Source organism: Microcaecilia unicolor, chromosome 2 (genome assembly GCF_901765095.1).
Source record: "Microcaecilia unicolor chromosome 2, aMicUni1.1, whole genome shotgun sequence".
NCBI classification, from domain to species: Eukaryota; Metazoa; Chordata; class Amphibia; order Gymnophiona; family Siphonopidae; genus Microcaecilia; species Microcaecilia unicolor.
In genome coordinates, this window is record NC_044032.1 from 548,217,715 (window position 1) to 548,236,519 (window position 18,805).

The window sequence follows — 18,805 nt, forward strand, 5'->3', positions numbered from 1 at the left end:
GGAAGTATTTTTTCACAGAGAGAGTGGTGGATACTTGGAATGCCCTCCCGCGGGAAGTGGTGGAGGTGAAAAAGGTAACGGAATTCAAAAATGCGTGGGATAAACATAAAGGAATCCTGTTCAGAAGGAATGGTTCCTCAGAAGCTTAGCAGAGATTGGGTGGCAGAGCCGGTGGTGGGAGGCGGGACTAGTGGGTGGGAGGCGGGGCTAGTGCTGGGCAGACTTCTACGGTCTGTGCCCTGAAAACGGCAGATACAAATCAAAGTCAGGTACACACACAAAGTAGCACATGTGAGTTTATCTTGTTGGGCAGACTGGATGGACCGTACAGGTCTTTCTCTGCCATCATCTACTATGTTACAACATAGTAAATGACTGCAGATAAAGACCTGTACGGTCTATCTCAGTCATTAGTAAATTAACCTATGATCCTGTAATAATCAATCTTTTTATTTATTCCTTTGATTCTTTGTGTTCAAGATGCCAAATTTCCTATATAAGGAGCTGTCCTTTGTCCAGATTTGAGAACATACCTTGTCTGCCGTTAAGACTTGTATGTCCTCATATATCGATATATTAATAAACAATTGTTAATCTGAGCATGGGCTTGTGTTTTTAATTAAAGTTCTACATGTGCATCTTGCTAAGCACGTTTCTTTAAATATGCGCATACACATTTCTTAGCATGCAACTGAAAAGGAGGCATGGCCATGGGTGGGGTATAGGTGAGCCCAATTAGCACCAATAATTGGGCACTAACAATCAATTTGATGTTCATTGACAATTTGGATTTGTGCATGCATCTCACTCACTCAGAACTATTCTATAAAGATATGCATGCAAATTTTTTAGTGTGCAACTGAAAAGGAGGTGTGGCCACAGGAGGGGCATGGGCGGGTCAGGGGTGTTCACTATAGATGTGCACAGTATTATAGAATTTGGGGGATCTGTGCCTAACGAGGATTTACACCAGGTTTCAGTTGGTGTAAATCCTTGCATCCAAAGTTGGACGTGGATCCTGGTGCTAGGTGCTATTCTATAAATGATGCCCAACCCAGATCGTGTTTATAGAATAGTGCTCAGTGCACAGTTTTTTGGTGCACAAATTTGGGTGCCATTTACTGAATTTTGTTCTAAGTGCAAAATTGTGTGCATAAGTTTATAGAATTCTTTTTTCAGCTCTGCCTGGTTCATCTCCCTGTAGTTCACAATCCAAGCTTAGGCTCGCTGCAACAAGGCCTCTCACCCCTCAGACCTCCTAAGGGTCCAGGTCTCCCTGACCCATTTCTTCCTCCCCATCCTGCTGAAGAAGAGGTATTTATCTCCTTATTTTCTTGTCCATCACTATCAAATTGGTGCCTGCTCAACATTTAAACAGTTTGCTGGCAATGATTTTGACAGTAATGGACAAGAGAGCAAGAGGTATTCTCCTCTCTGTGGAGGGAGTTGGGTGGATCAAGGAGAAATTAAGGGGAAGGGGGTTAGATAGATTTCAAGGGGCTATGGACAGCTGGATATCAATGATATGTTGGGGGTTTGTAAGGATATTTTGTTGTATCATTATGACTACTACTACTTATCATTTCTATAGCGCTACTAGACGTATGCAGCGCTGTACACTTGAACATGAAGAGACAGTCCCTGCTCGACAGAGCTTACAATCTAATTAGGACAGACAAACAGGACAAATAAGAGATAAGGGAATATTAAAGTGAGGATGATAAAATAAGGGTTCTGAACAAGTGAACAAGAGTAGTTAAAAGCAACATCAAAAAGGTGGGCTTTTAGCTTAGATTTGAAGACGGCCAGAGATGGAGCTTGACGTACTGGTTCAGGAAGTCTATTCCAGGCATATGGTGCAGCAAGATAAAAGGAACGGAGTCTGGAGTTAGCAGTGGAGGAGAAGAGTGCAGATAAGAGAGATCTACCCAGTGAATGGAGTTCCAGGGGAGGAATGTAGGGAGAGATGAGAGTGGAGAGGTACTGAGGAGCTGCAGAGTGAATGCACTTATAGGTCAATAAGAGGAGTTTGAACTGTATGCAGAAACGGATAGGAAGCCAGTGAAGTGACTTGAGGAGAGGGCTAATATGAGCATAACAACACTGGCAGAACATTAAGTAGCAGGGGTGGAGGAGTGGCCTAGTGGTTAGGGTGGTGGACTTTGGTCCTGAGGAACTGAGTTCAATTCCCAGCACAGGCAGCTCCTTGTGACTCTGGGCAAGTTACTTAACTCTCCATTGCCTGCCACATTGAGCCTGCCATGAGTGGGAAATTGTGGGGTAGAAATTTAACAAAGATAAATAAATGGACAAAAAATGTTGGTTCCTCTTGCTTTAAAATGATGTTTTTAGGCTTTGTTTGTTTGTTTCACCTATTCACTTTCTTTTTTTTAGATGTGCACTGTTTGCAAGACATATGCACATACAAATGATATGTGTGCACTTAAATCTGTAGGCACTAAAACAAATCAAACGTATTGCTCATGAATGCACAGCCTTATTAAGCAATCAGCATCTAGATGGCCTCTTTTTGTTGGAATAGTTACCAAAGAGGTTAATACAGTGACTGCATGATGCAGGGTTGGCATGCAAGCCTTTTCTCTACCAATATCCTGCCCCAGTAACATTAATTTCCTTACAACTGCATGCCTATGAAAAAGCTAGTGCATTTTAATCAGTAGGAGGGAGTGAATTTAGAAGCTCAATATCCTCTTATTTTAATCATTATCATGTGCTTAATTTGTTCCTGAATCCCATAGCAGCAGCAAATGTTCTGGTGCACCACAATCAGTCTACACCCTTGGGTACAGAAAAAAAAAATCAGGAGTTTGTGTGAGTCTGAGAGTCCTGAGGGGCTAGGGGATGGAGCGGGGAATTCTGTGCAACCTGGCGCTCCCTGCCCCCTTGCTTCCACCAGTCATTTGCTTCAACCTCCTCAAATAGTTGAGTCACCAGCCACCTATGTGGCACTCTCAGTTCTCTTGAAAAGTTTAATCTTAAGGACTTTTGCACATAAAAAAGGCCACACATGTACATAACTGAGCTTTATGAGAGCTGTTCTGTCCTGCTGCTGTCGAGTGACATCACTCATCTGTGTGGCTAATTACATTCTTGTTGTCAACAGAGACATAATCAGGCCAATATTCATCTGGCTGAGTCACCATGCAAAGTGAAGTGCCAGGCCAGTACTTATTATATTTTATCAGTGCTGCTATCTATATAGATACCAGCATTGAATATACATTTAATGCAGCGACTACACCGACACGTATCTGTTTAATGGCTAAATATCAGTGCCAAGAGGATAATTTTTAGGGCTGCCTCCACTACACTCCTCCCCTACCCAACCTATAATTATACAGATAGGATCTGACCATTTTAGCAAATAATATATATTTGTATATATATTTTATACACATATAGAGGAGTTATATGGGTCCAGTCATAATGTGTTAGTATGTTACTATGTAGGGTTACTATACGTCTGGATTTACCCGGACATGTCCTCTTTTTGAGGACATGTCTGGGTGTCCGGGCGGGTTTTGCCAGTCTTCCCGTTTGTCCGGATTTCTGGACAAACAGGTGGGTGGGTGGCGGACCTATCCTAGCCTCCCCTCCCCTTCCCTTACTTACTATCTACTGCCCTGGTGGTCTAGGGACAGGAAAGAGCCCCCTCTTTCCTGCCCGGAGCGCTGACCTTGCCCTGCATCCTGTTGCTGTGTGACGGTCTCGGGATTCAAAATGGCTGCTGAGAGTTGAAGCGGCCTCGCGGGACTTAAACTCTTGGTGGCCATTTTGAATCCCGAGACTGTAACAGCAACAGGATGCAGGGCCAGGGCAGTGCTCCGGGCAGGAAAGAGGGGGCTCTTTCCTGCCCCAAAGAGGTTACTAGACCACTAGGGCAGTAGATAGTAAGTAAGGGGAGGGGAGGGGAGGTGATGGGGGAGGGGAGGGGAATATGTGACCCGGGGGAGGGGAGGTGACGGGGGAGGGGAATATGTGACCCTGAGGGAGGGGAATATGTGACAGGGGGCGGGGTGAGAGCGAGAAAGTGCGGGTGAGGATGAAGAAGGGGCGGGGCAGGGGCAGGGGCGTGACGTGTCCTTTTTTTCAGAGGACAAAATATGGTAACCCTACGTAAAAGGGCCCTTTTACTAAATGCCTAAATGGACATCAATGTGCTTGAAAAGTTCAAATCCCAGTTTTGCAAAAGCAGAAAAGGGATGTCCAATACTGCAGTATGCCAAAACAGCAAAGTGGTGTGTTATGGGCATGTTTTAGGTGAGACTAGAGAGGGCCCAAAATCAGGATGTCAAACAACAATAACCGAATGGGAAAAAACGTTCAAGTCCAAGTTAGACCTGTTTCAGTCATGTCCAGGGTATAAAAAGGTGCTCCGATTGAGCAGCTGACCACTGGAGGGATTAAAGCATGACCCCTCTTGAATCCCCCATGGTTGCTGTTCCCCTCCCTTTCCCCTGAAAATGAAACTGAAATAGAATATTAGGCTCTATGACAGCTTTAGGTATTATAGGCATTCATAGCAAAACAGAAAACAAGTCTGAGAATTAGTCTAATAGTTAGTGAGGTGACCTTGTTAGCCAAAAGACCTAGGTTCAAATCCCACTTTACCACTTTTATTTTATTTTTTAAATTGTGAGACCTCCAGAAGCAGAAAAATACCTACTGTACCTAAATAAATGACCCCTGCAAGCCTGAAATCTATTGAAGTGGTGTATATTCAGGTACAGTAGGTAATTTTCTGTGGAGGGATCACAATTCCAAAATAACAGAGCTAAAGTGGGATTTGAACCTGTGTCTCATGGTTTAAAGTCCACTGCATTAATCACTAGGCTGCCCCTCTGCTCTGCAGGTACACCTGTGTGGCCATTCTCCTAAGAATACCGCCAGACAGATGTCCCTGCTTTTTTGCCCTTCATATGTTGGATGCTCCAATTTGTAAAATGGCTTCATGCTGGACATCCTCAGACCATGGACATCCATCTCATATATTTTCGAACAGGAAATGCTGACATATTTCCTGTTGATACACCACCACAAACAAGGAAAAAAAACCCTATGGTAAAACCAGAGTAGGTAGAAATAGTAGAGAGGGGACGCAGGCCAACCAAATAAATCATCTGTGCAGAGGTTGGTTGTAGCAAAATTTATTGGGTAACAAGATACCTAAAGACTTGATACGGATCATGTTTCAGCAATTAAGTTGCCTTCCTCAGGAGTCTGTCTGTTATATTAAATAGATCTGGCACAATCATAATAGAGCAAATGAACCCAAATGTACACTTCCATAGAACAAACTCCAAAAAAAATACACAGTTTTCGCATGTATCCTTGTGTATTTTTGGAGTTTGTTCTGTGGAAGTGCGTCTTTAGGTTGATTTGTTCTATTACGATTGTGCCAGATCAATTTAATATAACAGATACTTGACTCCTGAGGCAGGCAACATCATTGCTGAAACACAGTCCATGTCGAGTCTTCATGTATCTTGTTACCCAATAAATTTTGCTACATATTTCCTGTTGGAAAATACATGTGAGATGGACGTCCATTTTGGACATTATGAGCTGGATATTGCTATTTTGACTTGGATATCCTTTCAAAAATGCCCCTCACGTTCTTCTAAACAATGCTTTACCCATTTTAAAAAATATATTTTTTAGAATGAGAATTTCTTTGTTATTTAGCTAGCACATTATGATTAACATATGCTAATTAGATAATTCAGAGAATGTAGCAGCACTTAGCACCTCCTAAATAGGAGGTGCTAAGTGCTCCTGTGTTGTTTCTGCAGGTTCTGCGTGCTAATGGCAATATTAACACACATCCTGCAAACAAATCGTCAAGGAAGCACTACTTAAGAGCTTGGTGAAAGAAGCACCAAGCGAAACAGAAGCTAACTGTAGAGCGTCCCCAACCTGATTAATGCTCAGATAAGTGCAACTAAGATATATTGATACAACAGTAAAGTCTGTATGGGAGGTTTTTGAAACTAATGAAGAGCTAATCCATATATCCTTTAAATACAAGGAGGTTCCTTGAACATAGGATGATTTGGTATGAACCGGGCGAAGTTAGCTGGTTGAGCTTCTGAAGTCTTTTCCTCCATTAAAACCAATACAATTTTGATTGAGAGAGTAGATTGCTGGACTATTGATAATCTTAGATTTAATAAAAATTTGGCAAGGACTTGTATCACCTATATAATTCTATAAGTTGCATGCATATGTTTGGGACCCATCCATTCCCTCCATATGCTTTGTACACGTGTGCCCCCAAATTTGGGCACAGATCCCAGATTGGCGCCCAAAATAGTTAATCAGCTCCAATGATTTAATTATTGGAGTTAAAATGCATTTCATTGAGTGCCGATCTGGTAGAGTGCTATGCTATATGAATGGGCACCTAAATTGAATCACGTGCAACTCAAGGGGCCCGTGACCATGGGAGGGGTTTGGTGGGTCAGGGGGATTATCAAAAGAAGCATGCAGTGTTACAAAATAGTGGGCATCTCTGCTCAGCATGCACACCAGGATTTCCTCCAGGTTTCAACTGATATAAGTCATCACACCCAAAGTTGAGCTCGAAATTTGGCGCTCAATTGCTATTCTATAAAGAGCCCTCATAGAATAACACTAAGCACCAATTTTTTTTTATCAGTGCCTAATATTCAGTGCCATTTATAGAATTTCCCCCTGTGTGAGTTACATGTCAAACTTGTAGAATACTGCTTAGTACTCGGCTTTGAAAAGCGTGAATATGACATTCACACACATAAGTGCTAGTATTCTATAATCTTAGAGTACAAATGGTGCTTACATTTAGATATTTAAAATTAAGGGGTTTGTGTCCTGCCACTCAACCAATTCCTCATACAATTTACAACATTCTGTGCCACACTTTTATGGTCCAGCTTGCTTAATAGTCTACTATTAAGTGGAACAATGTCAAAAGCCTTAATGAAATCATTAGATAACATAATTAGTTTTTTGACATGATCTTCCCCTTGTGAGATTATATTGTCTGGTGTCCTCTAAAATACTTGTTTCAAGATGCTGCACTTTAAAATTGTTTCCATGGTTAGCTCTACATTTGTTTTTCTACTCTGATGTCCCCATTTTAATTGCATTATGTCCGCTGTTCTCCAGTCCTACAAAATCAGAATATAAAGTGTTTCTTTCTGACACACTCATTGAGCATCTCTAGAATGGCTCGGAAAATATTGTCACTGGCTTCTTAAAGGATAAATGGAGCAGGACAAACAATCCATTCAAAATTAGAGGGGGTGTCTAAAGTGTTAAAATCTGCTATACTGAGAGGTGGATAGAGCAAGGGGAGATTTTAGAATATTTAGGGAGATATATTAAACATTAAAAGACAACTATAGTTTCAAATCCCTCCTGTTTATTCTCCCCTCTGTAGCTACTCAAGTAGTTCCAATGAAATTTACACTAGGTAAGAACTAGATCTCCCCTCTGTAGCTAGCATCTTTCATCTTCACAAATCCTCTAAGTTAAAAAAAACAAACACACATTAGGATAATCTTTTTTTCCTTTTATCATCTGCAAGAAACCCAAACCATAGATTTAATAAAGTTCAGTTTATATGTAACAGGCAATGTCATTGATAAAAAAAGAGTCACATCTATAGCCATAGGCTCCACCAGGGGGTGGGGGACTATAACATAAGCAATACATCTCAGAGGCAAAACCTCTGACAGAAAGAATGCTGGACCAACCATTTTCCATATTCAGTTGGATGATGAAAAACCCTGGAAAGCAGAGTTTCAAATTTTCGACCCTATAGTCTTCTCTGGAGTTTTATTAGTAGTCCATTTGGCCTCAAATTGGATGGAGAAAGGTTGTGGTTTTCCATGAGGTAAGCTGTATAGAAACTGCTTCTTCTCTGGCATTTGTGAAAGATCCATCTCAAGGAAGAGCTCCAGGTATAAATCCTCTCATTCAACTACAAATCCCACTATATGTGCTCTCATGGTGTGCTTCCACGGACCTCTTAGACTCACAGAACCACAGAATAATCATAAAATTACTAGCTAAGGTCATCTTTCTGTGACAGAGTGAGATGCACATAGGAAGAATAATTTGAATCATAGTTACCTGATGCTAGGGTCTAACTTAGGAGTCAGCACTCAAGAAAAAGATCTATGTGTCATTGCAGACAATATGCTACTACTATTTTTATTTTATTTTTTTGTTACATTTGTACCCTACGCTTTCCAACTCATGGTGGCAATGGAGGGTTAAGTGATTTGCCCAGTGTTACAAGGAGCTGCCTGTGCCTAAAGTGGGAATTGAACTCAGTTCCCCAGGACCAAAGTCCACCACCCTAACCACTAGACCACTCCTCCACTCCACTACTACTACTACTACTACTTAGCATTTCTATAGCGCTGCTAGGGTTACGCAGCACTGTACAAGTTTAAACATGGGGAAGGACAGTCCCTGCTCGAGAGAGCTTACAATATAAAGGTAACAACTATGTAGTCAGTGTAGGTATCATGAATGGGGAAGGTGGTTAGGCGCCAAAAGCAAGGGAAAAGAGATGGGCTTTGAGTAAGGACTTGAAAATGGGCAGGGAGGGCGCATGGCGTATGGGCTCAGGAAGTCTGTTCCAGGCATAAGGTGATGCGAGGCAGAAGGGGCGGAGTCTGGAGTTAGCGGTGGTGGAAAAGGGTACAGATAGGAGTGATTTGTCCTGAGAGCGGAGGTTACGGGTGGGGACATAGGGGGAGAGGAGGGTAGAGAGGTAATGGGGGGCTGCGGATTGAGTGCACTTGAAGGTCAATAGGAGAAGCTTGAACTGTATACGGTAGCGGATCGGGAGCCAGTGAAGCGACTTGAGGAAAGGGGTGATATGAGAGTATCGGTTCACGCGGTAGATAAGACGTGCGGTGGAATTTTGAACAGATTGAAGGGGGGATAGGTGGCTGAGCGGGAGACCAGCGAGGAGAAGGTTGCAATAGTCAAGACGAGAGGTGACGAGCGAGTGGACGAGGGTACGGGTGGTCTGTTCAGAGAGGAATGGGCGAATTTTGCTAATATTATAGAGGAAGAAGCGACAAGTCTTAGCTGTCTGCTGGATATGGGCAGAGAAGGAGAGGGAGGAGTCGAAAATGACTCCGAGATTGCGGGCTGAAGAGACGGGGAGGATGAGGGCGTTTTCAACAGAGATGGAGAGTGGGGGAAGAGGAGAGGAGGGTTTGGGTGGAAAGACAAGGAGCTCAGTCTTTGCCATGTTCAGTTTCAGATGCCGGTTGGACATCCAGGCAGCGATGTCTGAAAAGCAGGCCGAAACTTTGGCCTGGGTTTCGACTGTGATGTCGGGAGTGGAGAGGTAGAGCTGGGTATCATCGGCATAGAGATGGTACTGGAAACCATGTGATGAGATCAGCGAGCCCAGGGAAGAGGTGTATATCGAGAAAAGAAGCGGTCCAAGGACAGATCCTTGAGGAACCCCAACAGAGAGCGGGACGGGGGTGGAAGAAGAGCCATTAGAAAAAACTCTGAAGGTGCGTTGGGAAAGATACGAGGAGAACCAGGAGAGGACGGAGCCCTGGAACCCGAATGAGGACAGTGTGTCAAGAAGTAAATTATGATTGACGGTGTCAAAGGCGGCAGATAGGTCGAGGAGGATAAGGATGGGATAGTGACCTTTGGATTTGGCAAGGAACAGGTCATTGCAGACTTTAGAGAGTGCTGTTTCTGTTGAGTGTAGTGGGCGAAAGCCGGATTGAAGCGGACCGAGGACGGCCTGAGAGGAGAGGAAATCAAGGCAGCGGCTGTGGACAGCGTGTTCAAGTAATTTGGAGAGGAAGGGTAGAAGGGAGATGGGGCGGTAATTGGAGGGACAGGTGGGGTCAAGTGATGTTTTTTTGAGAAGTGGTGTGACTACAGCGTGCTTGAAGGTGTCAGGGACAGTAGCAGTGGAGAGAGAGAGGTTGAGGATGTGACAGATTGAGGGGTTAACTGTAGGAGAGATGTTGGTAAGCAGATTGGTGGGAATGGGATCAGAGGAACAGGTGGTGCACTTAGAGGAAGAAAGAAGGTGAGCAGTTTCCTCTTCGGTGATCTCAGGGAAGGAGGAGAAGGAGGCCAGGTTAGGTTGGTTGAGGGAGTGTGTTAAGAAGTCACAGGGAGGAGAAGGCTTGGAAGTGAATTCAAGGTTTATCTTCTGTACTTTATTGCGGAAGTAGTCAGCTAGTGTTTGAGGCGAGAGTGAGGGGGAGGGGGTGGGAGCGGAGGGCACTTTAAGTAGGGAATTGAGGGTGGTTAAGAGGCGACGAGGGTTGGAGCCAAGAGAATTGGTTAATTGAGAATAATATTCCTGTTTGGCAAGGAATAGGGAGGACTGGAAGGAGGATAGCATGAATTTGTAATGGGTGAATTCTGACAGGGTGCAAGTTTTCCTCCAGAGTCGTTCAGCAGATCGGGTGCAGGAGCGAAGGTAACGGATGCCAGGGGTTAACCAGGGCTGAGGAATAATGCGCTTAGTGGGGCGAGAGACAGATGGTGCTAGGGTATCCAGAGCAGTGGAGAGAATTTCATTGTAGGTAGAGACAGCCTTGTCGACAGATTCAGAAGACGAGATGGAAGGGAAGAGATTGGAGATGTGAGAGGATAGGGTAGGGGGGTCGACAGCTTGGAGATTCCTGACGGCAGTGGTTATAGTTGGGCGAGGTTGAGGGGGAGGGTGATGAAGTGTGAGGGTGATTAGGTGATGATCTGAGATAGGAAGGACTGAGGTGCAGAAATTAGAAGGTGAGCAACTCTGAGTGGTAATGGGTAGAATAGCCGGCTGGAGTGAGCTTCAAAGAATGATAAGCAGTGAGACTGTGGCAGGAGGAGGGGTTGGAAACTACAGGAGGGCGAGAGAAGTAGCCGACGCCTCCACCGCGGCCATCTGGGCGGGGAGTGTGGGAAAAGAGATAACCACGACTGAGGGCAGAGTCGTCAGGGGAGAGCCAGGTTTCAGTTAGGGCAAGCAGTTGAAGGGAACGAGAGATGAAGAGATCGTGGGTGAAGGGCAGTTTGTTGCAGACCGAGTGGGCATTCCACAAGGCACATGAGAAGGGGAGGGAGGAGGGGGAGGAGGGGAATAGGGACGAGATTGGAGGCATCACGGAAACGTTTGCATGGATAGGCGGAGGGCAGGTGAGGGGGGCCTGGATTAGGATTAATGTCTCCCGTGGATAACAGGAGGAGGAGCAGGAGAGTGCGGAGGAGGGTGGGGGAGGTCGGGCGACGAAGGCGACGAAGACAGGGTGCACTTAGGAGGAATGGTGAGGGGTTAATGGCAGGAAGGAGGTGTTGAAGATTAAGGGCTAGGAAGGAGGAGGGGGACAAGAGAGATGGTGCGGTGGTGAGGGATGGGGGTGAATAGGGTATTGCCGTAGCGGGCAGGACAGGAGGGAACACAGGTGGGCAATGCTTTCCAGCGGTGGACAGCGGTGAGGGGAGGGTAAAAAGATTAGGAAGGGACAGGGCAAGGAAGAGGATGTGGACAGGTGCCATAAGTAGTGCTTGCGGTGTAACAGGTGTAAGTGTAGTGACTGAGGTGAGAAGTAGATAGATAGAGCGGAGAGCCGGAGGCTTGGAATTGGAGAGGTGGACTGGAGAGCAGGTAAGTCAATGGCTGACAAGTTAGCAGGCAGGAAAGTGAGGCAGTGGCTGCCAAGCTTGCAGGCGGGCTGGAGTAAGCTGGTGGGGATGGACAGGGACGAGCAGGGAGAGGCTGGGGGGCAGGTAAGTCATTGGCTGATAAGTTAGCAGGTAGGCAAGTAAATCAATGGGTGACAAGCTAGCAGGCGGGTTGGGGCATGCTGGAGCCGATGGACAGGAACGAGCAGGGAGATGCTGGAGAGCAGGTACGACAAGGACTGACAAGTTAGCAGGCAGGCAAGTAAGTCAATGGCTGACAAGCTAGTAGGCAGGCTGGAACAAGCTGGTGCAGATGAACAGGAACGAGCAGGGAGAAGCTGGAGCAAGCAGGCTGGAGCAGATGGACTGAAACAAGCAGGGAGAAGCTGGTTCAGGTGGATTGGAACACGCTGAAGCAGATGTGCTGGAGCGGGCAGGCTGGATCAGGTGTACTGGAATAAGCAGGGAGAAGCTGGTTCAGGCAGACTGGAGCAGGTGTACTGGAACAAGCAGGGAGAAGCTGCTTCAGGCGGACTGGAACACGCTGGAGCAGATGTACTGGAGTAGGCAGGCTGGAACAGGTGTGCCGGAGCAAGTAGGCTGGAGCAGATGGGCTGGAACAAGTAGGGAGAAGCCTGGCTGGAACACTGGAGCAAGCAGGGGAAGCTGGATCGGCGGACTGGAACAAGATGGGAATGCAGACATGCAGACTGGATCAAGTTTGGAGCAGGCGGACTGGAACACACTAGAGCATTTGGACTGGAACAAGCAGGCTGGAACAGATGGACTGGAACAAACAAGGAGGAAGCTGGATCGGCGGACTGGAACAAGATGGGCTCAGGCGGACTGGAACAAGATGGGCTCAGGTGGACTGGAACAAGCTGGAATCAGGTGGACTGGAACAAGCTGGGATCAGGCGGACCGGAACAAGTTGGGATCAGGTAGACTGGAACAAGCTGGGATCAGGCGGACTGGAACAAGCTGGGAACAGGCGGACCGGATCAAACTGGGATCAGGTGGACCGTAACAAGCTGGGATTAGGCGGACTGGAACACGCTAGGGCAGCTGGACTGGAACACGCTAGGGCAGTTGGACTGGAGCAAGCAGGCCGGAGCAGATGAACTGGAACAAGCAGGGGGGGAAGCTGGATCAGCGGACTGGAACAAGCTGGAACCGTCAGACTGGAGCAAGCAAGCAGAGTGGCTCAGGGAGAGCTAGAGCAGCTGGGCCGCTCTCAGAGCAATCGAACTGGGATGCTCTCAGGCAGCAGAGCGACCAGGGCGCCTGTGGAAGACTGCCACGCACCACCCCGACAGCCCAGTCTGGACGACTCGCGGTGCGGGCAGACCGCGCTACGCAGCAGGAAGGCGAGCTCCCTCTGACTCCCAACCGACACGGTCCCGGGCAGTTCCTGCCGGGGAGCGCGATGGCCGAGGGTGAGCTCTTGGATCAGCGAACTCAGTGCCAACCTGCGACTCGGGCTCACCGGGGGGGATTGCGTGGCTGTCCTCGTGGTCGCCGGGCCTGACTGCTGATTGCAGGGTCCTACCTGGTACGGAGCTGTTCATGGTTGTTCCCGCCGCCGATCGCTCTTCCCACTCTCCCCGCTTCTTGGTCTCTGCTGTGGGTTCGTACCACTCGTGCGCTTTCTGGCTCCCCTGCTCACCACTCGGTGTGTGTCCCAATCTGATGCCGCTTTCCTCCTAGGCCGCCATCTTGGGTCAGGGTCCAGGTACGGAGCGTTTGGCAGTTCACGTGCTTTTACAGGCTGCAGTGGGAGTCGCCCGGGGCTGTCTCCCTGCTACCGCCGCTCTCCAACATTAGTTTGTTCCTACGGAGAGGAGCCACTGCTGTTGGGATCTGGGCTTTGTGCGAGGTGCGAGGTGCGGCGGAGCTCACAGCGTGGCAGCCATAAATACTGCTGCAACGCGATTGTATCGTTAGCTGGTGTTCGGCTGAAATCTTATGTTCAGTGTGCTGCGGCGGCCAAAAAAGCAAACAGGATGCTAGGTATTATTAGGAAAGTGATGCAAAATAAGACCAAGACAAAATAAGACCAAGACAAAGAGGTGGGATAAGGTGGGATACAAATGCAACAAATAAATAAATTATAATGCCTCTGTATCACTCCATGGTGCTACCTCATCTTGAGTATTGCATTCAGTTCTGGTCACCATAACTTAAAAAAGATATAGCAGAATTAGAAAATGTTCAAAACCAAAATGATAACGGGCATGGCACTCCTCCCATATGAGGAAAGGCTAAACAAGTTAGGGCTCTTCTGAGTGCAAAAGAGATTGCTGAGGGGGGATATGATTGAGGTCTATAAAATCCTGAGTGGTGTAGAATGGGCAGAAGTGAATCAATTTTTCACTCTTTCAAAAAGTAGAAAGACCAGGGGATACTCGATGAAATTATATGGAAATACTTTTAAAACAAATAGGAGGAAATATTTTTTCAGTCAACTAATAGTTAAACTCTGGAACTTGCTGCCAGAGTATGTGGTTACAGCGGCTATCGCACCTGGGTTTAAAAAAAAGGTTTGGACAAGTTCCTGGAGGAAAAGTCCATAGTCTGTTATTGAGATGGACATGTGGGAAGCCACTGCTTGCCCTGGGATTGGTAGGATGGAATGTTGCTACTAATTGGGTTTCTGCCAGGCACTTGTGACCAGGATTGGTCACTGTTGGAAACAGGATACTGGGCTAAATGGACTACTGGTCTGACCCAGTATGGCTATTCATATGTTCTCATGAATGAATCAGAGTCCAGTGTAGAGGGCTGCTTTTCTCTGAGTCAGATTTCTTACTGACAGAGACAAAAAGAAGTAAATGTATTCAGATCAGAAGAATACTGAACTGTGCAACTAGCCTGGATGTTTTTCAGTGAATTAGTGCTGCAAAGTAGCTCTGTGTTAATAGAGTGCTGTCATGACCCCTCCTCCTGAACATTGCAGATACCTACCAAAACAGTCCTTTTATGAGTGCTAATGCTGTTTGTCCTCTAAAGCCCAAAAGTAATTTGGGTGAATTGAGCTCCTGAGTGCTTTTTACAATGCAACACTTATTTAAGAATTCTGTTTCTAGCTCTGACTGTGGTGACCTGTTGGTAATTTTTGTGTGTACCAACTGCATCCATGCAGTCTGCTTATGAATAGAAAAGGATCCTCATTGCATTCAGACGGCAATTCTATAAAGTGCGCCCAACGTGAGTGCTAAGCATTGTGGTGCCAAAGTGCAAATTCCATAATGGCATCTGGGAGCCCAGATTCTATTACAGAATAGAATAAAAACCAGTATTTGGAAAAAAAACATTAAGGGAACCATCACTTTCACCATGTAAAAGGTACCCAAGCTGCAAAGGACTCAAATACAAATCAACCTATGCATCCAGCTTCTCTGATATAAGCACGCAACTATGGAACTCGCTATCGACCGTCATGAAAATAACATACGACCACCTAATCTTCTGGAAACTCCTAAAGACTAGCTTGTTCGAAAAGGCATACTCAAACGACCCAACCTAAATGCCTCAACCCCGCAACACAGCAATTTAAATGTTCATATTGGACATAACCTACTCTTCCCGTTGACCCCCAATATGTCTGTCAATCCTGATCATTATTCTGTCATAAGTTCACTTTGTATTCATGCCGGTATTGGCGACTACCACTATTGCACTATGTAAGCCACATTGAACCTGCAAATAGGTAGGAAAATGTGGGATACAAATGCAACAAATAAATACATAAATGTTAGTGTGTAAATGTTGCACTTGGCATGAACTTATGGTATTCTATAAGTTATACATGTAAGTGTGGGACCCACCCATGCTCCACCCACACTTACACCCACCTTGAAGTTGTGCGCTAAGGGCCCCTTTAACTAAGCTGCGGCAAAAGGGGACCTGCGCTGGCGTTGGCACATATTTTTCACGCCCGCTGAGGCTCTCTTTCACTGTAGCTGGTAAAAGGGAAGTCTCACTTTCCTACAGGAAATGGCCATGCGTCAAGTAAAGTACTTGCCAAGTGGCCATTTCGGGGACAGCCCTTATCGTCACCCATTCAGGTGTTGGTAAGGGCTCCCGTGCTAACCTGGCAGTAACCGGGCAGTGCCCAATTACTGCCGGGTACACTCTGGCGCTACAATGACTGCGTGCTACAGATGGGAAGTACCGCAGCCACCTGGCGGTACTTCTTATATAGTGATTGATAAGCCCGCCGCTTAGTAAAAGGGAAATGGGACTTGATATACCACCTTTCTGAGGTTTTTGCAACTACATTCAAAGCAGTTTACATATATTCAGGTACTTATTTTGTACCAGGGGCAATGGAGGGTTAAGTAACTTGCCCAGAGTCACAAGGAACTGCAGTGGGAATTGAACGCAGTTCCCCAGAATCAAAGTCTACTGCACTAACCACTAGGCTACTCTTCTACAGCCCTAGGCTTGTAGAATACTGGTTAATGCCCAACCAGCACTTACACACGTAAATGCACTGCAGATACCTCAATGTTATTCTGGAAATGTGAAACAAATAGGGCCCTAATTTACTAAGGGCCAAATGGCATAAAAGGCGCCTTAAAAATCAATGCCAAAAAAACAGCTGTTTAGCATTATTCTATAAACTAAGCCTAAAGTTAGGCATAGAGTATAGGATATGCTCATGTTCTTGTAACTAAAATTTAGGTGCACTCATGTAGGCCACCTAAAACCAGGGGCGTATCTGAGGTTCGGCGGTAGGGGGGGCAGGGGCTAGAGTGAGGGGGCACATTATAGCCCCCCCCCCCCCACCGCCGTTAACACTCCCTCCCTCCCCCGCCTACCGCCGTCACCTACCCCGAGGTCCGCTTCCTCCGGCTTTTTAAAATATTGCTTCAGCTGGCGGGGGACCCCAACCCCCCACCAGCCCAGCCGCGATCTTTAACTTTTTCATCCTCGTCGTGCAGCGCGCTGTGAAAGCTGCATGCATCTTTAGTTCCAGTTGGATGGAGTCTGACGTCGCAGCACGTTGACGTTACAATTAAACACTATTTTCTCTATTTAATCATGTTTTCAAAATTTAAATTTAACATTGTTTTTTACGTCCGTCCCCATTTTTCTCCAAAAACATCCCCTTAAAATTCCCAAAATTATTCAAAAAGTATCCCAAAAATTCACACAACCTTTTTCACACCTACCTCATCGAATTAAAAAATTTAACCTTTTCACAACCACTTAAAACTAGACTCGCCCCAAAAGACCCCCTAAAAATATTAAAAACCAAAACCTAACCTACTAGACAAATCAACTAAAATTCCCCAAACCCGAATCCAAAAACAGAATTTAAATTAAACCAATCCCTGATTTTTTAAAAATCAAAAATCATACTTACGCATTTTAAAAATAAATAAATTAAAATTTTGGGTCAACAGACCCCTTACCTGAACCGGGATTTTCCCCTCACTTGATGTCTTCCATTGGTTCCGGTTCCACTGGTCCTCACGCGAAAACGTAGTTAAAACAAAAAAACCTCCGAAGCCGGCCCAAAATTTAGGCCCAGGCTTCGGCCTAAACGGAAAAACGCGTGGCCACGATTCGTGCATGAGGCGTGCTGCCTCATGCATGCCCGCACGGCTCTCCCTTGACGTCTTCTCTTCACCGGCAGCCCTCTTCTCGGCTCACAAAACACACCCCGTGGCCTTGGACCGCCCGGGACGCTCCTTCAGCTCTCCCACCTTCCCCTGCAAGTTGCGGCGCTGCCCTCCGCAGCGCCTCCCAGTCGCGACACCCTCCCCAGCACCGGAAATCGCCCAACCGGGCTCGATTCGGCCCCAAACAGTGCTGCTGGCTCCCGTGGCGCTGCCTCCTGCAGCGCTACTTCATGGCCGGCCCCATCTCAGGCCTGAATGCCTCTTCACTCCCGGAGGCATGCTCAATCGTCTCCGGGAGTGAAAAAAAACCCCAGCGCTGCCGCTCGTAGTGTCTATCCTTCCACTGCTTCTCACCAGCCCCCCCCCCCCCCTTGAGCCACCACACCGCCGGCTCCTCTTCGGAGCATCGCCAACACCGCCTCCGGCCCTAATCAGGCCCCCAAATCGCCCGAAACTGCCCAGGAACGGGCCCAAACATCCCCGCAGCTGCCCCAACCCGAAGACAGCCCCGAAGCAACCAATCACCCGACCCACAGCAACCCCCGGAGCCCCAAAACGGACCCCAGGTAAGTATAATTTCTATTTTTTTAAAATTTCTTTTAACCCCTTGGTTACATTATCTTGACGCACATTACAATGGTGTAAAAAAAAGTGTGCTGATAAAAATAATCAGTACTCACTACTGGGTAACATGCCACTGTTTGCTGCATCTGGCGTAATGCTTCCCTTCCTGTCAGTGTGCGTAAGCTAGAATTAGCTCACACGCTGACAGGACAGTAGATGTAAAAACTCAAATGGACTCCCAAGCCTTAGGTTGACCTCACTCAGCAAAACTTCCCTGGCAGTCATAGGCCCCATTCCAAGGGCTATCTGGTCCAAAGCACCTCTGGCTCAGGGGCCCTGAGTCAGGGCATCCTTAGCCCAGGCACCTGGCACAAGGAAACCCTTGCCCTGAGAGCTTCCCATTTTGCTAGACCCCCTGCACCAATAATACTTACCTGGTCTTGGGAGGAATATACAGTGTCTGTCCTATCCTGCTCATGAAAATGAAAAAGTGAGGATTAATGTTGAGGAAATTAAAAAAAATGCTTTTTGTTGCTTGTCCTATCCTGCTGCCATCTTGAAAAAATGGTAGAATTTGACCTTTAGCAGGGCATCAGCATCCACTGCTAGGGTTCAGTATGCCAAATAAGGCAATGCTTCTTATTAAGGGAGGTAATCGTTTATCTGGCAGATTGACTCAGCAGTATAGCCCAATGCACTTCTAGGGTTTAGGTACTGCCATATTTCAAGATGACATCAGAATATGAGACACTGCTGGATACCTCCCAGGCCAAATCAGTATTACTGGTCTAAAGAGGTCCTGAAGAATGGGGCTTTCTGGTCCAAGGCCTCCCTGTGGTTGCCAGGTCACCAGTCCAGTAGGGTTGTAAAGGCAACACAAATTTGTTTTGTTTAGTTTCCTGTGTTGTTTGCATTTTTAAAAAACAATTATTTTT